A 23,737-nucleotide genomic window follows, 5' to 3' on the forward strand; every position below is an offset into this window, starting at 1 on the left:
ATATGTTTGCATGTTGGTCAGACCAAGTGCTAATCGTATTATCTCCATTTAATGAGCTCTGATACCCTCGAGGGTCACGGTCGCGCTATACAAAACTTTCTAAATGAATAAAATAAATAAAAATGGAAGGAAAATTAAAAAAGTGCCAGAACCAACCTCTAATCCATGAGTTGACTTATATGTCTCTTTGACTTGTAATTAAATATCTGAACAATTCCCCTCTTCTGTTTATCAGTAGGTAAAATAGCAGCTAAGGAAGTTTTATATATCTAAGGAAAAAAAAGAAAGTAGTTGTATATGCAGTAGAGGTTTAACAGGTGAGATCACGAACCATAATAATTCCTAGACTATAGCATAACTTATATTTTACTGTTTTTGTCTTAAAAGAAGGCTCAATGGGAGTGACTAGAATTTTTTTTAAACTGAATAAAAGGGAAGAAAAGTATATACACACATTATGCATTTCTACATGCCTTTCAGTATTATACATATGACCAAGACAAAATACAAAACTATAGTTTTGAAGACTCATAAAAAGGAAATCATAAGTGTGAAATATTTCAACTTTTAGAATTAAAGCATATCATCACATCGTATTTTATGTTCATAGGTTTTTCTCGTCAGAGGCAAAACTTATTATACTGAATCCATGAGCAAGATGCAATATCAAATAAGTGTCAGTTAGTTCAAACATGTGAGCGCGCGTAGCGCGTTATCCAGCCTGGAACCTGCAGAGCGCTGATTCTTTAAATGTGTTTCTCTCTTTGTTTTGCAGATCCATATACCCGAGTGCAAGAGCAGGCAAGAGTGGATCCGAAATGAGGCCGACAAAGAGAATATCAACCTTGATGAAAACCCAAAGAATAGCTACAGAGAAAGTCTGCAACCTTAAGAAGGACCCGGAAGCAGGGGTAAGGAAACTGACGGCAGAAAGCTGAAGGCAGGGAACAACTAGGAATCCAAGCAACTTCCTGTCTGTCGTGGGACACTTCATTCTAGACATGCTCCGCCTGCCACATCTGGAATACGGATTGTGGCAGGCATGACAATAAGGCTTTGGGATGGGAGCTGCTCGCTCTCCTCCCTCCATTTTATACCTCATCACCATAGGATGAGGTCCTCAGGGCCTCACTGGGGCTTGGGAAAGGGGGAACGCAGCACCCTACCCCAAAATAAACATTCTGCACTGCCCCAGGCCCTAACCCAACCAGGGGGGTTTGTAAAAATAATCGTAGGAGCCAGCATGTTTTTCTCATTTCTGCCATGGATTTGCAGATCCACTGTGGATATGTGGCAACATTAACAAAACAATGTTTATGGCCCCATTTGGGATCCCTTAGTGATTTCACCACCAGGCATTAGGGGGTCAGAGTATCCCACCCTGCCCCATATGCCTTTTTGTGTGTGCTTTTTTTGGACTGAAGACTGAGTCCCGAATTCTAAGATAGCTGCCGCCACATCCTTGTTGTTGTGGTGGCAGCCAATAGAGCTTTGAGACAAAGATCTCTTGGGTCCGAGGAACCTCGCAGCCTTAAATATGCAATGTTTTTGAGCATTAATTGCTCAAAAACTACTGAACAGGTTTACACCAAATCATACTCTTCCTGGACCAAGATCTAGCTTTCTTCCAAATTTGGTGTAAATCCATTCAATAATTTAGGCTATAGTTGAGTTTAAAACAATGAAGGAGGAAAACACTTTTTGGAACACCCCTATTTTCTGGCCCCCCCTTGATGGAACCCCCCAAATTTCCAGGATGGAGCTGAGGTGAAAATGTTTTTGAGGGGGGGGGGGACATTTTGTGAAGGTTCGTCAAACTGCACCAAAGATATAAAGCCAATGGTGACCGCCACTGGGTCATTTATATATGTATATGTGTGTATATATACAAATATTCACTGAAAAAAACATAGGTTTCACATATGTTATAGTTGGGAATTAGCATTTAAAAACCCTTAGAAATTCACTGAAAAAAACATAGGTTTCACACATGTTATAGTTAGCTGGACATTTCACTCATACAAAACCATTGAAATTCCCCCGTTATAGTTAGTTGTACTAACTATAACTCGTGCGCTCGCAATCCACTGCTGATGATGTCACATATTACATCATTCATGCCATGGTCAGTGACATCACTGATGACATCATCTAGTCAATGTGGTTTGGTTCGATATTTAAATAAGTATATATATATATATATATATATATATATATATATATATATATATATATATATATATATATATATATATATATATATATATATATATATATATATAGCAATCTGCCTTGAAGACTGAGTGGATGTATAAGTGACTGAAAGGAGGATTTAGTAGCAAAGTGATTGACTGTCTAAGTGACGAATTTAATGTGTCTCACTAAATATGTGGGATAGTGATTAAACTGTGTGAATACCTATATCACTCTATCTCTTGTTATGCATACAACTACATAAGTTGGTTACTACCTATGTGAAAGTCTATATTAGTTATTAATTAGTTAAATGAGTATTTGTATGGGATAGTGAATGAATGTGTGTGTGGGTGGGTGGGACGTGCGTGACTGTGGAAAGATGTGTAAATAGTTGATTTAGTAAGTATATGAGGTTAAGACTGTATGTGGAAACAGTTGTTCGGGTGAGTGAATCTCTTTATGAGTGTGGTGATGAATAAATATATTTCTCAATGATATATGTCCAACAAACTAAAAATATAAAAGGCAGTGTATGTGACAGTTATTGTAAATAAATAAGTATACATAATACTCAGTGATTGTATGATTGATGTATGGATAATGTATACTTGTAATACTGATTTTATAACACTAAGTATGAGTTACAATCTATATGAATAAATAAAGTGTGTCTGTTTAAGTGAGTAGCTTAGTAAATATAAGTATGATCAATTGTTTGCATAAGTGAGTAGGATGTCTGCATAAAGGAATAGGATATCTGCTGGTGTGTAATGTTGATATAGGTGTATAAGTATATTTAATAGTGTTCTATTGATCTTTGTTAGCATGTAGGAATGAATCTATATGTAAGTGTTTAGATGTGTGTAGATGTAGGAATTACTGAATGGGTTTTTAGAAACTTTTACTGGTGTGTCAATGGTTTCAAATATGGTACTTCATATTTTATAATGAGTGTTGAAAGGTTATGCTACTGAATGATGAGGTGTATTAGTTTGTTCCGTGGATGATGTCATCAGTGATGTCATTTGAGATGGCATCAGTAATGTCATCAGTGATGTCACTGACCATGTCATTTATGTAATATGTGACATCATCAGCAGTGAATTCCGGGCGCGCGAGTTATAGTTAGTACAACTAACTATAACGGGGTAATTTCAATGGTTTTGTATGAGTGAAATGTCCAGCTAACTATAACATGTGTGAAACCTATGTTTTTTTCTGTGAATTTCTAATGTTTTTTTAAATACTAATTCCTAACTATAACATATGTGAAACCTATGTTTTTTCCAGAGAATTTCTAAGGTTTTTTAAATGCTAATTCCTAACTATAACGTGCCTAAAACCTATGGTTTTTTCATGGAATTTCATAGGTTTTGTAAATGCCAATTTTTAAATGTATTATTTATAATATATAATTCTTTTTTTTTTTTTAATACTAATTTTCTACATTTTTATAATCATTATTTTTAGTTCTTTTTTTATTACATTACATATTTTGGATGTAAAATAATAAAAAAACTAAATTCAAAAATGATTTTTAATTTTTTTTCCTTCAATATATCAAAATTAAATTCTATATATATTTTTTTGCATTATTTTGTGGTAAACATGTGGTACCCGTACGGTGGTCGCACCATCCTTTGTATCTGTAATCTTACTGTACCCGTACCCGCGCATACGTTACGAATACGTTTTGACGTTCCGCGTCGCATCGGCGCTTCTACGTGATGTCACGTGCATTTGTACGGCGCACCGTACGTGTACTCCGCGAAAGTTTCTTAATGTTTAAAAAGATATATCTATGTATTTAATGTAAATATTAAGGCAAGGCATTGTCTGAGATAATCATGAAAATAGTTTTTTATTACTTTTAATAAGTGTATATTTCTTTTAAAAGCAATTACGCAAATCTCAGTGGTACGTCGTACGTACGTGCATCGTAAGCGCACCGTATGCGCACGCCATGTGACTGCAAAACAAGAGATTTGATTGGTTCATAATACTTCCTATTCCAACTGTTGAAAGACCCCACCCATTTTAATCATTCTTCTTTGACTTTCACTGAAGAACTATCTCTTTTCTGAAGCTCCTGTGTTTTTGAAGAGAATTTTAATATGGCAGCACTTCAAGAAGAAGATATTTCTGAACACTCTTCAGAAGAGGAATTTCTGGCTGAGGATAAACAGCCAAAAAGGAAAGAAGCTTTAATCTGGAAATTTTTCACATTTCCAGATGGAGAAAACAAGGTGAATTCTGCCAAGGTCACCTGCAAGGTGTGTGGGACCACACTATCTAGTGGAGATCTGGCCAAAAAAAATTAATTTGGAACTGCCAGTATGGTTCGACACGTGAAGACCCTTCATCCTCATAATTATGCGAGAGCTTCATTTGATAGGCTGCGGGAAGACCCTCCACCAGCTGTTGCCAGCACTTCAACAGCACCATCCACAGCACCATCCAGTCCACATCCGGACATCCGTCTAGATTTTGGAGACTTGATAATTCTTTGTAAATTTTGCAAAGAGACATTGTGCTATGGGGAACAATCAATTTATTTGATTTGCAGGCGCAAACAGGAGCACCGTTGCTCCCCACTGCTAATTTCTTTTTGTTTATTTGTTCCCGTTGGAGACTTTTTTGTTTGCACAGTTCCTTTTTTCCGTTTAAAAAAAACAAAAACAAAAGAAAAACTGTTCAAAAAATACAAAACAAATTCAAAACTACTGAAAAAAAAAGTTCTTTAAAGAACTAACTTCACTGGTCAACAAAAGAGCTACATTAGTATAATAGTTTGTAAAAATTTTTTTGAATAAATGTGTAGTGCATAAATGAATGAAAGAATACATTAGTAGTGTATGATGAATATGAAAGTGCAGAACTATAAGGAAGTGCTACAGCATTAGTCTGTAAGGTGTTTACTTACAGACTACTGTAGTACTTCAGAAGCATTTGAATGTAACATATGTACATAAATGTGTTACAAGTCTATGCTTCCCTTTGCACTGCTGGTGAAACTGCCTGGGTGAAATTGTAAGAGTTAGGGGCAGAATTAAAACCCCCTTGCGCCTCTTTTACGCCGCCGTTGCTTCACCTTTGTGACGCAGTGGTGGCGCAAAAGATGTGCCATGGTGCGGGGTATCTGGGAGATGCGTCACGTTGTAATGCCCTGCACCAGAAGGAGGCGTTCCTGCACTGGGGGGGGGTATGTTCCGGCGCAGGAACGCCTCTTAAAAGTGGCTGAGTGAAATCTACAAAATTTCACTCAGTCACTTTTGGGCCCATGCTGCGTCAAAACTCTGTGCCTGCTTGAAGCAGGCGTAAGGATTGACACAGCATTGTGAGCATAGGGCCCCCAGAGCATTGCTGGAGCTGTGTTGCGCTTGTGATGCAACTCCAGCAATGCGCCGCCTTTACGGCACAGATGCGACAGGCATTTGTGTCGTTTCTGCCCCAGAGGTGTGCCGCATTGTAAATGCGGCGCATCCATGGTGGTGGTGGCATGGCGCACAATAACTGGCATATCCCTGGGGACTTGCCAGTTATTGTACATCTGCCCCTTAGTGTTTTATTGCAGCGAATGGATTACTACACACTGATGAATAAGTCACTACAACAGTGCAACAGCAGTGAGAGAGAGCTTGGTGAAAGTGTAAGGATACAGACTGGGGAATGGAAGGTGTGAAACAGAACTGAGCAGGTGGATACAAGACTGCATGCATAGTGCATAGATGTTTGAAGAAGTGCATGTCCTAAGGCGTACGTTCCTGCATCAGTACTTGGGTACTGAGTGAATGATTACAGTTCTGCAAGGAAAGTGTCTGACTGAATTTATAAGTGATTCAGTTTCAGCACAGTGCATAGATAAGCACATACTGCTGAATGGCTCACTGCAATACTGAAACAGCAGTGACAGAGTGTTTGGTGGAAGTGTAAGGAAACAGACTGGGCAATTGAAGGTATAAAAGACATTTTTGCAGGTGCGTAGAAGACTTCATGCATAGTGTATAGGGGTTTGAAGCAGTCCATGACCTAAGGCCTACTTTGCTACATGAGTACTTGGGTACTGACTGAATGATTACAGTTCTGCAAGGAGAGTGCCTGATTGAATTTATAAGTGCTTCAGTTTTAGCACAGTGAATAGATAAGCACATATAGCTGAATGGCTCACTACAATACTGAAAAAGCAGTGGCAGAGTGTTTAGTGGAAGTGTAAGGAAACAGACTGGGGAATTGAAGGTATAAAAGAGAAGTATGCAGGTGCATAAAAGACTGCATGCATAGTGTATAGGGGTTTGAAGCAGTCAATGCCCTAAGGTCTATTTTGCTGCATGAGTACTTGGGTACTGACTTAAAGATTACAGTTCTGCAAGGAGAGTGGCTGACTGAATTTATGAGTGCTTAACTTTTAGCACAGTAAATGGATAAGCAAATACTGCTGAAAGGGTCACTACAATACTGAAACAGCAGTGACAGAGTGTTTGGTGGAAGTGTAAGAATACAGACTGGGGAATTGAAGGTATAAAAGACAAGTGTGCAGATACATACAAGACTACATGCAGAGTGTATAGGGGTTTGAAACAGTCCATGCCCTAAGGCCTACTTTGCTGCATGAGTACTTGGGTACTGACTGAATGATTACCGTTCTGCAAGGAGAGTGCCTGATTGAATTTATAAGTGCTTCAGTTTTAGCACAGTGAAAGGATAAGGACATACTGCTGAATTGCTCACTACAATACTGAACAGCAGTGGCAGAGTGTTTGGTGGAAGGGTAAGGATACATACTGGGGAATTGATGGTTTAAAAGACAAGTTTGCAGGTGCATAGAAGACTGCAAGCATGGTGTATAGGGGTTTGAAGCAGTCCATGCCCTAAGGGCTACTTTGCTGCATGAGTACTTGGGTACTGACTGAAAGGTTACAGTTCTGCAAGGAGAGTGCCTGACTGAATTTATAAGTACTTCACTTTTAGCACAGTGCATAGATACGCACATACTGCTGAATGGCTCGCTACGATACTGAAACAGCAGTGACAGAGTGTTTGGTGGAAGTGTAAGGATACAGACTGGGGAATTGAAGGTATAAAAGACATGTTTGCAGGTGCATAGAAGACTGCATGCATAGTCTATAGGGGTTTGAAGCAGTCTATGCCCTAAGGCCTACTTTGCTGCATGAGTACTTGGGTACTGACTGAATGGTTACAGTTCTGCAAGGAGAGTGCCTGGCTGAATGTATAAGTGCTTTAGTTTTAGCACAGTGCATAGATAAGCACATACTGCTGAATGGCTCAGTACAATACTGAAACAGCAGTGACAGAGTGTTTGCTGGAAGTGTAAGGATACAGACTGGGGAATTGAAGGTATGAAAGACAAATTTGCAGGTGCATAGAAGACTGCATTCATAGTGTATAGAGGTTTGAAGCAGTCCTTGCCCTAAGGCATACTTTGCTGCATGAGTACTTGGGTACTGACTGAATAATTACAGTTCTGCAAGGAGAGTGCCTGACTGAATTTATAAGTGCTTCACTTTTAGCACAGTGAATGGATAACCACATACTGCTGAAAGGGTCACTACAATACTGAAACAGCAGTGACAGAGTTTTTGGTGGAAGTGTAAGGATACAGACTGGGGAACTGAAGTTATAAAAGACAAGTTTGCAGGTGCATAGAAGACTGCATGCATAGTGTATAGGGGTTTGAAGCAGTCCATGCCCTAAGGTCTACTTTGCTGCATGAGTACTTAGGTACTGACTAAATGATTATATTTCTGCAAGGAGAGTGCCTGACTGTCAGTCAGTCAAATTCTTTTATTCGATTAAACAATTTGTTAACCATAAAAAGTACATCATAATTTTTAAAACATATTCTCATAAAAAAAACACGATATTGATATTACGGTGTTATAGTACAATTAAGAAGCATAAAAAAAGGGGAAATACACTTTCAATCAACTACATGGTACAAAATTTCATGGATTTAAGTCTTCATTTCTTATTGCTTTACGAATTGTTAAACATGATTTCAAATACATGGCTAAATTCTTTGCCGCGTATTGTGATTCTAGCTGTTGCAATGCTAGAAACGCCGGTCGGCAGGTCCTCAGCCCCATCTGACGCAACACTAGCAAAACCCAGTGTTTGCGTGTTATGGCGTAGAAATGGCAGAAAAAGACTACATGCATGGTGGTTTGGGACGAGACCTTGTCGCATGGGCATTTCTCCAGGTCATGAGACCAATTTAATGGGTTTGGAAAAGTCACCAATCGGAAAAACAAATTGAAACGGAACCTGGTTAGTAGGTATTTTTCGTGGTTGGACAAATGATATGTGAGATAAGGCTGTATACCTGGTGACACTTGGACCATCATAATGTGAGCATTTGATTGGTTGGGTACTTCGCCGCTCAAACGAAGTTGCCTGAGATGGTTAAGACAGTGGCACTTGAGGGTTTTTCTGCTTAGCTCACTAATTAGTGATGGCTCTATTACATATTGGTTGAGATCCAAATCTTTCAAAAAGTTGACAACATATGCCAACCAGGGAATCTTTTTCCAGGATGTTAGTCCCAGGCAGTCTAGGATCAAGGCACGAGTGAGATGACATTCAGGCTTAGACCAGATACGGTGCCATAGTAGCATTGGTTGACATTTGATGTAATCAGCTAGGTAGTCAATCCCAAGCTCAATATGGCATCCGTATGTGGGGGCGCTCTGTGGGAGGGCCAACAGGTATTTTGCAAAGCCGTTTTGTATTTTTTGGAGTTCAGCCGTGTTTACATAGCCCCATACACCGGCTCCGTATGTAGCAATGCTCTGGCATTTGGCTTGGTGAATTTTAAGTAGTACGGGGGGATGGCTTACCCATTTTTCTGGAAAATGAAACAAGGGCAGAGGTAGCACGTTGGTAAAGCAGTTTTCTAGTTACCAATGCCCTTTTCCACGTTAGCTGTTCATCTATTAGGATACCCAAATAAGGGTATTCCCTAACTCGTTCTAGTTTGGATTGCTCGATGCAAAGATGTTTGGAGCTTTTCACCTTGGGCCCTGTTTGCATGACAAAGGTCTTGGTCTTATTCACCTTTAACCCAAGTGAGAGCATATAGTTACAATATTTGTCCAATTGTTTCTGCAGCTGTACCAGGGACCTAGCGAAGATTACTGAATCATCAGCATAAAGCAATGCTGGGATAGGGCGATGGTTAATGGTAGGTAAATCCTGACTCCCTTCGAGCATGGCTGCTTCCAAACCATTGGTGTATAAATTAAACAGGAAGGGAGCCAGGACACAACCCTGTCTAACTCCGCGAGGTATTGGGAAAGAAGATGTTAATTCGCCACCTGTTCCAAATCTTACGCTAGCCGAAGCTTCAGAATAAAGCTCGCGCAAAAATTTGATTAGCGGCGGATCGACCCCCAACTCCTCCAGAATAGACCATAGCTTAGCGTGAATTACACAGTCAAACGCCGCGCTAAGGTCGACGTAGACCATGAATAGGTTACCCCGTTTGACTCCCACATACTTTCCTATTAGAAGTGTCAGGTTTAAAGCCTGTTCTACGGTACCCAGTCCCTCCCGGAATCCGTACTGGAGGTCGGTAAAGATGTTGTTTTCTGCCGCCAATCCTGTAAACGGTCAAGAATTAGGCGGCCCGCGACTTTACCCAGTGAATCCAGGAGGGAAATGGGTCTGTAGCAGGCAGGGTTATTTCTATTATGTGGTAAATATTTTACCGTATACGAGTTTGCCAGATAATTTCGGAAAATTAAAGAAAATAGCTCAATCAAATGAGAGGCAGAGTCCGTGGTGTCTGAGTCATAAGGGCTTTAATCATAAAGAATGACTAAATGACTCGAATCAATGGAGATCTAGTCCATCAATACAAGGGTTCGGGTATGCAATGATGGCAGGAAAGATGTCAACGATTTATTCACAGTACATGACATATATAGTAAAATGACACAATAGTATTGAATACAGTAGGCGTGACAAGTGAAATGTATATGATAAGAACACATGTGCGTAGCAAAAAGGCGTGAATATGGGTGTGCACAGAGGCGCACACTAGAAACGTCACAGAAAAGTGTCATAAGTGGGTGGATGCTTGGAGAATTCTTGCAGAGTCAGCTGAAACCTATGGCCTGGATGCGCGCGCAGCTAATATGACGTGGGATTGACGTGCAACGGGAGGAAGCTAAGAGTCTGACTTTTAACACTAGTAGAAGAGACAGAAGTCTGGCATGTCAGATCGACCTGTCCCTAAACATATCTGATATCTAGTATTTGGAGGATGTTTAATCTAGAGGAAAATGTCTCTAGGGCAGAGGCTACTCTATACTGAATGTTTAGTGCGTGCATAGGCGTCTGCGTGTCTACATGCGGATGCTCGAAGCCAGGGGCCTATCATGGTAACAGGAACTGTAAATTACTTGCACGGAGACAGGGAGACTTGCTCTTTGCTCTGTAGCCGGGGATATGTTTACCTAAATCACTAGACAGGAATGTGTTTTCGAGGAGCTGAGCTGGCTACGCTGATAACTTGAAGGCAAAATACTGTTTTTGGCAGGCAGACCAGGCCGAGCCGGGCACCGCTCGGTTGACAGGAAGTAAGGAAGAGGTCAGGGATGCGTCTCTATGCTGCAGCTTTCAGAGACAGAGGCAGAAGTGGCTTGAAGACAGAAAGCAGGGCCTAGCTCGGCAGAGCCAGGAAAACGTGAAAGTGCACCATATAAAGACGGTGGCACGGCATACTTAGGAACGGAATTATCGATCTATTCATGGTGGATCTGATAGAGGACATGTTAACGTTGGACGCAAATGTATTTGCGTCTTCAGATTCGGTCGTGGAGGGAAATTACATGCACTTGAAGTGTGTACATGGAGCCGTTGGGGTCTACGTTAGGGGACACAATTGACCATAAAAATTCCAATTACCTCATTCCCTCCTTGTCCCCTACGGACCCTTCATGATATGTCGATGTTCATGAGACCATCAATCTGCTCATATAACATCATTTGCTCTTCTTTCTTTTTTCTGGAATGGGAACGTGCACTTGAATGGGGAACACAAGCTGTGGCGCACAAGCCGCAAATCGCTGGCCCACATTGCAAACAAAGGCAACAACTGAATACTATGGCCAATATGATTCCTAGGAATGACAGTAGCTTCCATCCCCAGGCTGTTACTACACTCCAGAGCCAACCGGACCAAGTCCAGGAGCCTGGATTCTGGTGTATCAGGTGAGCAATCTCGTGAAGTCGGGTAATGGCTTTATAGACTGATGGCGCATTATTTGGAATAAATACGCAGCAACTGGATCCGATGACTCTACAAGCCCCGCCCCTATCGGCCAGGATGACGTCAAGGACAAGGCGGTTCTGAAGAACAACAAGTCTCATAGCAGACTGCTCCTCTGTTAAGTTGCCCAAAGCTGAAGTAGTCTCATTCACTACTGCTTCTAACGTTCTGGTTAATTTGCGTATCAATTTACTATTCTGGACAGGACCTACAAAGAAAAAGAATCCTTTATTGAAATCTGTATATTGTTCCCATGTAGTTTCAGTCTGATCAACTATTGGGATGTTTCTCCTGTGTCTAACAATGTTAAGGCGGGAATTCCTGTGATAGTCAGATGGGGCTAGAAATACTGGTGGCAATAAGAATGCAATGAAACAGGTACCATCCCAGTCTGGAGGTAAACGGACATAAGCTGTCTGACCACAAATAAAGTAGGAATGTCGGGAAGCTTTGAATGTAGACTTGCCTTGATCACTAAATTCGACCACAGTAGTACAGTCACTGTGACCTAGATGTACTGAACCATTCTTTCTGACACATAATACACCTTTCGCTGGTAGAACTGATATGGATGGTAAGTCTGGGCTGGTTTCTGACTGAACATTTAGAATCATGAGGTTAAGTGTAAAATTGCCTAATCCATATACTTCGTTTTCTAGGTCTGTCCCTGTCATTTGTGGAAGACCTTCTTCGTTCGGGAAACATGCTTTTTTCATGACTGTGTTCAGATTTCCCCATATCCAATTGCCTTGGGAAACCTTAGAGACAGTGTCTATAGTAGATATTAAACTAAACCAGGCACCACAGGAACCATTATGTGTAAACGGGTAAGGAAAGAGAGGCAGAGCTCCCTTATAGTTCTGGTAGGGAGGGAGTCGGCCACATATCCAACAGTTAGTGGCATTGTTGATCTGGTGAGAATGGTGTAACATACGAATAAATGTATTGTTGCGCAGCGCAAGTCGATATGACAATTCGTGTGGGGGTAGAGCACTAAACGTGTGTTCTGCAGTATTATTAGAAAAGTGTTCAAGAGGAAAATACATATAAAGCATCCAACTTAAAACAATAATCGTAAGACTCAGAAAAAGCATAATAAGTAATGTGCAGACGCATCTGCTCCGGAGATTTTTACAATATTTTCGTTTCTTGGTCTCCTGACTATCTCTCTCTCTATTTGGGTCTATCTTATACATTGTCAGAACTGCCTAACCGCTTCACCCAAGGGGGACTTAAACAATTAAACTGTCTGACTTACTAGACCTTAGTTTCTGGCGATACTCCTCTTGGGGAGTTTTCTCTAGAAGGGGAAGTTTGGTATCAGTCACTGGGACGTGGGAGTTCTGGGATTCGGATTTTGGCGGAAGTCCATAATGTCTTTTCACGTGACTTGAGTGGAGCCAGCCCTTACGGCCCTCCAATTTGACGGCAGTCCTTGTAGTTAACAAAACAATCTTCGGCTCCTTCCAGCGGGGCTCCAACGGACTCTTCCGATCGAAGTTGCGGATGTATACGAGGTCACCAGGGACGATCTTGTGTGGCTTCACCTCGGTGTTGTCTGGGAAGGCTGCCGCGACCTGTGAACGACATGATTGTAGTGCAGACATCAAGGAAGCAAGGTAATCTGTCAGCATAGTACTATCAACATCTGTAATCTTTCGCGGCAGAGGCGTCCCCCACATATTAGGAGGTCTACCGAAGACCACCTCATACGGGGATAGCCCTGTCCTAGAGTGGGCTACAATTCTCATATAAAAAAGTGCAACTGACAATGCTACTATCCAATCTACTCCCTTCTCTTTACACACTTTTGCAAGGCGAGTTTTCAGAGTCTGATTGTGCCGCTCCACGAGACCTGCTGCCTCAGGATGCCGGACACAGTGAAACTTCCACTGGTACCCCAATAGAAGAGAGACCTGCTTCATGAGTTCGGATGAGAATGGCTGACCGTTATCTGAATACACGACACGGGGCAAACCGTATCGAGGGAAAAACTCACGAACCAACTGCTTGGCAGTGGTCGGGGCAGTGTAATCTGGGACGGGATATGCTTCTGTCCATCGGGATAGGGCACAGACAACTACGAGGACATACTTAAATCCTAGGCATCTGTCCATCTGGATATAATCCATCTGGAGGACTTCAAAAGGATAGTCAGGAGGATGGAATCCACCTTGCTCTACGGGAATCCCTTTTCCTGGATTGAACTGACAACAGATCATGCAGGTACGCACTTTCTGTTTCGCTGCTGCTCGTAAATGCTTGTTGAACCAAAGATTCTGTACACTGTCTAACATGGCTTTTTCTCCTAAATTTGCTGGACTATTTGCTGTGTTAATGATAACTTGGACCATAGAGTCGGGGAGGAACCATGTGGTCTTTCCCCTCATCATCCATCATTGGTCTGTCTGGACCCCTCCTTGTTCAGCCCATTTCTTTATTTCATCTGGAGTGGCATGTGTCTGTATGTCGATGACATCTTGTGTGGGGTCCCTGACTGTCATACAATGTGTCTGTGAAGTCACGTCTGTCTTGGTCATGTCAATTGTTTGAGTATTAGTCAGTGCTGTATGTTTCGCTATTCGATCTGCAAAGTCGTTGCCCTGAGAAATCTTGTCTGTGACTTTTGTATGTGCCTTGCACTTCATGATAGCTATAGCTGTAGGCAAATGTATTGCTTCTAATAGGGCTTGAATGAGGGGGCCATGTTGTAACTTGGCTCCGTGAGAGGTCAAGAAACCTCTTTCTTGCCAGAGGACACCAAAGTCGTGAACAACTCCGAATGCATAATGTGAATCTGTGTATATATTTACTTTCTGGTTCTTGGCTCGTATACAGGCTTGGGTCAGAGCAATGAGCTCTGCTGCTTGGGCTGACAGGGTGTCAATGCGATGTGTTTCTATGACATCAGTTTCACTGGTCACTGCATACGCGGCCACTAACTCTCCTGTACTTGTTCTTAAACATGAACCATCCACATAAAGTGTCAGGTCTGGATCGGGTAATGCGACATCTGTTAAGTCTTGTCTGGGTTTCGTAACTGTGTCAACTACCTCTACGCAGTCATGTGGAGTAGGATCTGTAGTGCTCGATGGTAAAAGTGTAGCAGGATTCAGTGTATTACAGCGTCTGATTTCTATGTGTGGCTGGAATAATGTCAATTCATAACCTGTCAGTCGTGCTATAGTCAAGTGTTGAGTCTGTGTTCTGTTTAAAAGAACCTCTACAGAATGTGGAACTTGTACTGTCAATCGATGTCCTAATACAATGGAGTCGCTTTGTCTGATTGCTAGAGCTGTAGCTGCAACTGACTTTAAGCACACAGGCAAGGCCTGGGCTACTGGATCCAATGTGCTCGAAAAATAAACACACGGTCTGTGTTTGTCCGCTTGTAACTGAGTGAGAACCGACAACGCTGTGCCATCGCGTTCTGTAACAAAAAGTGTAAAAGGTTTGGTGTAACAAGGTGTTGCTAAAACTGGTGCTTGACATAAGGCTTTCTTTAATTCGTCAAAAGCTTGTGTATGTTCCTGAGTCCATGGGAGAACAGACGAAGACGCTGCCTCCTGTGTTGTCAACTGTAAGAGTGGTTTAGCTAGAAATGCATATTGTGGAATCGATTGTCTGCAATAAGAAGTGAGTCCAATAAAGGCTCGTACTTCTTTCTGTGTCTTGAGTTGTGGAAGATGTGCAATTAACTGAATTCGTTCAGGTGTCAGCTGCCTACCCCACTTGGTCAGCAAGTGCCCAAGGTACACCACTTGCTGAGCACAGAATTGTAGCTTCGAAGGAGACACCTTGTGTCCCTTGTCCGCCAAGAAGAGTAAAACGGTCAGTGATGCTTGTTCACATTCTGGTTCACTGCGGGCGGTGATCAATAGATAATCGACGTACTGGAGTAGGGCAGTGTTGTCAGGCATGAGAATACTGTCAAGTTGTCGTTTTAATGCTTGGCTGTAGATGCTGGGGCTTTTTGTGAATCCTTGAGGTGCGCGTGCAAATTTGAAGCTTCGGCCATTTAAACAGAATCCGAAAAGATATTGGCTTTCCGGGTCAATGGGGACACTAAAGAAGGCGTTCTTGAGGTCAATTACAGTAAAGAACGTCGCTTCGGAATCAATAGCTGTCAATAGGGATGAAATGTCCGGGACCACAGGATATTGTGGTACAATGCATTTATTCAATTCTCGTAAATCGATAACTAATCGATAAACTGGAGGTGCATTTGGATCAGTTCGTTTAAGAATTGGAATGATAGGGGAATTACAAACATTGGAGTCGGTTTCTACAACCACTCCTTGTGCAATGAGCTCGTCAATGATTTTCAGTAAAGCCATTACAGCATCTGGTGGTAACTTGTATTGTCGAATGCGTGGTAGTACTACTCCTGGCTTGAGTGTAACACGATATGGAGTAATGTGCATACAACCTACATCAGTGGGGCCTTTTGCCCATAAATGTGCAGGAACATTCTGTAACCTGGGGTCAAAATCTCTCAATACATAATGGCCTTTGAAATCACGAAGGAACAACCTCACTCCTTCCGGAGAACAACATATTACAGCTCCCAGAGCCTTCAGGGTCTTAATACCAAGCAAGTTTTCTGGGCATGATTTTGTGAGCAGTAAATCTGTAGTGCGGGACAATGGACCAACTGCAAGGGGAACTGGTTTCGATACTTCATTAACAATAGGCTTTCCTGAAAAACCAAGGGAAACATTCTGTGAGCCTGAGAGGGGTGCCCCTGGAACCTCGTCGTGACTGATTGTTGTCCTGCTTGCCCCTGTGTCAATTAAAAATTTTCTATCCTTCCCTAATACCTGACTGTGTACATAAGGGCCTTCTTGATCTACAGGAACCTCGATAAGGGGCAAGCCAACCTCCCTCTCTAGGCTGTTTCATGTGTATTGCTGGTACATCTGCTGTGTGACATGCTGTGTTGCGGCAATGGGTTGTGGCTGTGGTACCGCTACGGTCTGTTGTGGGACCTGCATAGGCTGGACATTCTGTGGAACGTGTTGTTGGACCTGGTCCTGTCTCGGAGGACGCGGTCTCTCTTTAGTTTTACCTGTGAATATGTTGTGTTTCAAAACTGCACAATCGTTTACATAGTGACCTGGCTGTTTACAATAGTTGCATATCCCTTTAACAGGAGCTGCTGAATTTGAATTATTGGATTGTGTCGTACCCCTTTTATGACAGCTGGAACTGACTGAGCAACTAGTACTTTCATTTTCGTGTCTTTCATACGTCTCTGTTCGTGATCATGTTCTTCTCTAATTCTGTTCTGGTGATACTGTAACATTTGTAACATTTGGGAAGGCGAATTAGCTTGCCATGTGCTCTCGACTTTCAGTACACGGTTCTTAACCTGGGGCAGAGAATTCTCAACTAGTTTGGATACAAAAAGGTGTGGGTATGACTCGCTACTTGTTTTCAGGCCACTATTAATAATAAAACATTTCTCAAATCGGGAATAAAAATCACTAGTGTCTTCGTCGGGTTTCTGTTTGCAGGCTGAGATTGCATCCCAGTCCTCCTTTTTAGTCGCTAACAATCTAGGCAAAACCTGTACTAACAATCCTGGTAATGCTTTAGTCTTATCCCCAAGTCCTACACCTGGGGTTCGAGTCGTTTCTTCAGCTTCTAATGCGGCCCAATCTATCTTTTTGTCTCCCACCTCCCATTCTTTTTCTTTGAGTTTCTCGTAAATACCGGCAGGCAATAGTACTTTCAATATTTTCATAATGTCGGGATAAGTATAATCTCCCATGAGTAACATGTCTTTTATTTCACGGTGGAAACCTGCAGGGTCTTTATCGTGACTGGGCACTATTTTCTTCATTTCCAATAACTCCATTTTAGTTATGGGCGTGTATACATACACACGTGCAAAGGTATCATCTGCGTTCCGGATTGGATGCACTTCTCGTAAAGGATTCTGTTTGTCAAAGTGATATGGTTGCCTGACTGGGGGTGGAACGGAAACAAGATGTGGAGTCAAGAAAGTTTTATACTTGTGACGTTGTTCTAAAATTGTCTCAATTAGATCGGTACCTAGACCTCTCCATCTCCTCAGGAGTAAGTCCTGCAATAAACTATATAACGGACCTGGATCAGATGCTTGGTTCTCATACTGTATAATGAGGTGTTGGGTCATGTATATACCAGCTAGATCGCTGTTCTTCTGGAGTAAGACTTAAAAAGGTTTGCACTACTGAATCGTCTTTATATATGCTGTCATCTCCGGCCCACTGTACTGCGGACCGGGCTAGTTCCTGATCACGTAGGGTATTGAGTTCATGATAACCCACTCTTTCTTTCAGTACTTTATCAGTAATTTGGAATACATGTTCAAGGGTACATCGCTCTGGTATCGGGCAAAGGTAACGTTTCTTGTTTTCTAAACGAATGGGTCTATCGAAGGGCCTTTCAAGAGGATACTGTCTAGGGAGTTTCTCTCTACCTACATATGCCACCATGTCTCTATTTGACTGTTGCGATGTTTCTGCTGAATCCTCTGGTTCTTCCTCCTCTGAGGAGTCCTTATCCTCCTCGGACCCAGAATGTCTTTCAGATTCTCGACGGGCATGTATTGCTATTATTTCTTTACGGATCTTTTTAACCATAGCACGTACACATCTCTCTTTATCATGTTTACACTCCGAAATATTCTGGCTCCACCTGGTCAATCTAGCCATCTCATCTTGTGGAAAGCCTGTCTGATCTTGTTCCCTTATCAAACAATTAACCAAAAATCGCATAATTAAACCTTTGTTCTCAACTTTCTGACGTGACATGGCTTCACCAACACACTCCGGTCTTTCTCCTGTTCTAATAAAATGATACAAATTGTCTAGATGGTCTGGCATTTCTGGTAATAACATTAAATAATCTGTGACACGTCTTAAACGTAGAGACGCTAACAACATGGGTCCTGTTTTACCAGGCACTGTGTCATATCTGCAATCTGTAAGCTGTTCTCTGAGCTTTTCGGCTGGGGCACCTTTAGGTGTCCGCGACATTGCGAAGTCTCTCATTGTCACTCGATGTATCTGGGGCGGGGTGCGATAACCTCCTGTAGCACCTCCTGAGGCAGAGGCTTGGGCATAACCTGGCTGTAGGGTCGGTATCTGCTGTAACGTAGTTGGAACCTGGACCGTGCCAGTCCCAAAAGGATTAAGTGGATGTAGTTGTTGAATACCAGGGGGAACAACGGGTACGGGTGCAGGAAGTGGTGCAGGAGGGGTCTGCTGTTGCGGACCCGGGGGCTGATGATCATGGGGTAGGTTAACGTCAGCAGGTGGTACATGGGCAGGTACATTAGTATAGGCGGGAGCTACGTCGTCTAAATAGGATGAAAGAAAAATATCTGCTGCGGTCTTGTGACGTAATTTAGTCGGAACCAATGGAGGTGGCAGATTTTTCGGTGTTTCCGGGGTCGCTTTGGGCAGGCCCTCGGCCAGGACTGGATACAGTCCTGTCAAAATAGCATTACTCTGTCTGTCATGTTGTTCCATTCTAACTCGTTCTCCTTCTTCTAGTAGTTCTTTTTCTTTGGCTTTGTCGGAATCCTCTCTACTTTTCTCTGCCTTTCTGAGTGCTTTCTCTGTCCGTCTATGTGATTCTTTACGCCATAATTCAATGGCATCTTTCTGTGACTGTCTGGCTTTCTTTTTCCACAACGCTTCTTCTACTCTCATGATGCACTCGGCATCCCATGTCCCTGTCCCATGTCCCTGTAACGGCATCCCATGTCCCTGTAACGGGCTTTGCTAAGTCTTTAGTGTATTCCACCCACAAGTCGAGAAATAATATGGCGTCTAAGCCGTGCTTGTGGTACATAAAATATCCGTGAGTGTCCCTGGGTGGGATGGGAACAGCCTCCTCAAGTATCCCTTTCCTAGTTCCTATCTGTCTCAGTTTAGAGAATAAAGGCATCGCTACCTCGATCTAGACACTATGCACCATAAACACAGTAAGAAAAATACGAACAATCACTCATACCATGACATTTAAACTCATTGAAACATTATGAAACGAACAACTGTATAATTAAATACTAGATGCACTGCTAAACAGTACAGATACACTGCTAAAACAGTGCAGACCGGGTCTGCGTACCCAAACCCGTCTTGACCGGACACAAATTAATGCACCCGTCTAGATGCGTCCCCAGCAACGGTACTCACCGGGAAGCACGGAACGGAAGGCCTCGGAAACTCGACTGGACTGGACTGACGTCACTGCTTCTGCCGCGCACTACGCATGCGCCTCGACACTACTGGTGGGCCTCTCGATACCTCAGACACTGCTCTCTCGGCTGGGCTCTGGTCGGGATCCTCCGCACTCCTCACCGCCTCGTCTGGATGTCGGCCGCAGTCTCCGTCGCCTCCGTAGGCCTGAGGGAGATACAGGAAATCCTGCAGATGTGCATGGGGTCCGTCACAGCTGTAGTCGGGGACAAAGCCTGTGACGCATCGCCGGCGCGTGGGGTGGGGGAGGGGTCCCTATTCGGGCGCCAAATTATGTGGTAAATATTTTACCGTATACGAGTTTGCCAGATAATTTCGGAAAATTAAAGAAAATAGCTCAATCAAATGAGAGGCAGAGTCCGTGGTGTCTGAGTCATAAGGGCTTTAATCATAAAGAATGACTAAATGACCTCGAGTCAATGGAGATCTAGTCCATCAATACAAGGGTTCGGGTATGCAATGATGGCAGGAAAGATGTCAACGATTTATTCACAGTACATGACATATATAGTAAAATGACACAATAGTATTGAATACAGTAGGCGTGACAAGTGAAATGTATATGATAAGAACACATGTGCGTAGCAAAAAGGCGTGAATATGGGTGTGCACAGAGGCGCACACTAGAAACGTCACAGAAAAGTGTCATAAGTGGGTGGATGCTTGGAGAATTCTTGCAGAGTCAGCTGAAACCTATGGCCTGGATGCGCGCGCAGCTAATATGACGGGGGATTGACGTGCAACGGGAGGAAGCTAAGAGTCTGACTTTTAAAACTAGGAGAAGAGACAGAAGTCTGGCATGTCAGATCGACCTGTCCCTAAACATATCTGATATCTAGTATTTGGAGGATGTTTAATCTAGAGGAAAAGGTCTCTAGGGCAGAGGCTACTCTATACTGAATGTTTAGTACGTGCATAGGCGTCTGCGTGTCTACATGCGGATGCTCGAAGCCAGGGGCCTATCATGGTAACGGGAACTGTAAATTACTTGCACGGAGACAGGGAGACTTGCTCTTTGCTCTGTAGCCGGGGATATGTTTACCTAAATCACTAGACAGGAATGTGTTTTCGAGGAGCTGAGCTGGCTACGCTGATAACTTGAAGGCAAAATACTGTTTTTGGCAGGCAGACCAGGCCGAGCCGGGCACCGCTCGGTTGACAGGAAGTAAGGAAGAGGTCAGGGATGCGTCTCCATGCTGCAGCTTTCAGAGACAGAGGCAGAAGTGGCTTGAAGACAGAAAGCAGGGCCTAGCTCGGCAGAGCCAGGAAAACGTGAAAGTGCACCATATAAAGACGGTGGCACGGCATACTTAGGAACGGAATTATCGATCCATTCATGGTGGATCTGATAGAGGACATGTTAACGTTGGACGCAAATGTATTTGCGTCTTCAGATTCGGTCGTGGAGGGAAATTACATGCACTTGAAGTGTGTACATGGAGCCGTTGGGGTCTACGTTAGGGGACACAATTGACCATAAAAATTCCAATTACCTCAGTCCCCTTTTTTAAAAATAGGGAGAAGTATGGAGGAGGACCAGGAATCCAAAAGTCCAGTGCTTAACACTGCCGCCATTAGCTGAGTAATAATTGGGGACCATAAATCGATGTTAGAGACAAATAGATCTAGTGGGACGCCGTCCGGGCCGGGAGCCTTTCCAGTTTTTGAGGAGGATAATGCACTTATAACCTCCCCCAAGGTGAAAAATAGATCAATTGGATACACCCCTTTTCTTGGGCACCCAGTTACTTGGTTGCATTGCGCCGCGCTGACCGGGGGGAGATCACTAAAGATCTTAGAAAAGTGAGTCACCCACTCGTCCGCGGTCACTGCTACGTCTAGGTGTTGATGGGTGTTGGCCTCAAGCATAAATGGAGATTTTACTACCTGCCAAAACTGGGAGCTGTCCTTTGTATGGCAGCTCTCGTGAAGCTGGGCCCACAGTTTTTTCTTATGCTCTTTTTTGCATCTGATTTGGGCCTGCTTGTATTCAGATCTTAACTTGGCTATTTTGTCCTTGTCTCTAATTGGATTATGGAGTTCTTTCTTTAGGGCGGTTAGTGCTTTTCGACATGCCGTATCGAACCATTTTGGGTCGGGATGAGTACCTGATTTGTGGGTTCGGACTAACTCGCTCTGAATAGTTTTGAGGATTTCCCCAAAACTGGAAATAATTTGCTCGGGGGTAGAATCCTCGTCAAGGCAGGTGTTTATCCAAGGGAGTGCTTTAGTTACAATCTTAGTTGTTGTTACTAGTGGGTCTATTCAAGACCATTTCACTGAATAACCATTAGTTCTATCCATAGTTAATGCATTTTGGATCAGTAAGCTCTTCCGTGAAGGGTGAGGAACATTCATAGATAGCTTTAATACAATACTGTTAGGGAAGTGATCACCGGATACCTCTGTTCCTGTGGTGAACTGAATAAGTGTACCCTTTAAAGAATAAGAACACAAAATAAAATCTATGGTGCTAAAACAGCCCCTGCCGTGAAAAGTAGATTTAAAATCCACGGGGGGGGTCTACAAGATCGTTGGCGTACAACAATTCTAGAGACATTAAGCTTTCATTGAGGGAGTCTCCTACCGGGGAGTGGGTAAAATGTGTCAACGGGCAGTCATGTTCGTCTAAAAGGCCACAATCAGTTGTCTTATAGTTTGGACACAGTTGTACATTGAAATCACCTCCCCATATTACATTACACAATGTAGATGGATGTTTAGCGCGTTGTTCGCTAGTAAACACGGTAATTGCAGACACAGTTTTCATACATTCTATCTGGGATAAATTGCTATAAAAATTAATAATACTATATGACGTACCATTTTTAAAAATAACCAGAAGAATTTGATAATTCGGGGTAGTACATAGTATGGAGATTTTTCTTACTTCGAGGTTAGTTGAGATATATATGACAAGGCCCCCCATTGGTCTGCCATGTGTTGATGGGCAGGCCGGAGAGTGAAATGTTAGGTAGCCCTGTATGTGCAATGGGTCGATTGACCTAGTCTCTTGCAAACAGATTATCTGGTGTGGGGTAACAAAGTCCAGCCAGGATGCCGATAGAATCCCGGTTCGGAGACCTGCCACATTCCAAAACAATATTGATACTAAATGGAACGTCAAGGTTTCATTAGTGGGTACAGAGTTTCCTTTCTGTGCTGGAGTTTTAGGGGATGCACAGGAAACGGTATTAAGGGGGGAAGGCAAAGATACACCATGGTTGGAATTGGTAACAATAGTAGCAATAGTGGAGGGCAGGGTGAGGTCACATTGGTGGAAATCTTCAACTTCTGTATTAGTTATATCTGTTTCAGTTATATCTGTTGTAGTTGTTGAAGATATCGCTTTGGCCGGTGGACTTGAGGATTGAGAGAGGCTTGATAGCATTGAGGGTGGTAGATCAGGTAGGGGTGAGATCCCATTATCCAATCCCTGGACTGCTGGTGGTCAATCCACCATCTCCAGGCAGTCAAACCTGTTATAGCTGGAAACACCCCTCCAATCTGGAAATGGCATGGTTTCCCTGCCTCCTTGACCTGGCCAGGTTGGCCAGTTCATTTTACTGTTCCAATTGCCTACCTGAGTCCAGTTCCATTCAGGGCCTGATGGTAGGGATTTAGCTGGGGGGTAGAAAAAGGCTAATCTTTTTGTTGAGATTCCTTCAGGAGAAGTTTGAGGCCCCCATGAGGAAATAAGTTCCACAGTTTGGGGATCTTCAAAATTTATTATTATACAGTCCCCTGGGATCATTTTTGGCTCCTTCCCTACCCAGGGAACTCTGCGGACTGATACAACTCTGTTGTTAGCATAAGGGGGGAGTAGTCGGTTCATTGACAGCCAATGTAGTACCTTGTTTTTTAGGGACCATCCGGGCTCATCGGAGTTAATATGTAGCTCTGGGACCCCAGTCATAATGATAACATATGGTGTTGCTTCTGGGGGGAGGTAAGTTGGGCGCGCTCCATTGCGTTTGGTGTTATAGGCTGCATTCTT

At 42.9% G+C, this 23,737-nt stretch overlaps 1 pseudogene; it reads left to right on the forward strand.

Annotated features, from left to right (window-relative positions):
* The first annotated feature begins 658 nt into the window (after positions 1 to 658).
* Positions 659 to 23,114, forward strand: LOC147685201 (uncharacterized; annotated as a pseudogene).
* Positions 23,115 to 23,737: the final 623 nt, after the last annotated feature.

This window comes from Lissotriton vulgaris, chromosome 10, assembly GCF_964263255.1.
Source record: "Lissotriton vulgaris chromosome 10, aLisVul1.2, whole genome shotgun sequence".
Taxonomy (NCBI): domain Eukaryota; kingdom Metazoa; phylum Chordata; class Amphibia; order Caudata; family Salamandridae; genus Lissotriton; species Lissotriton vulgaris.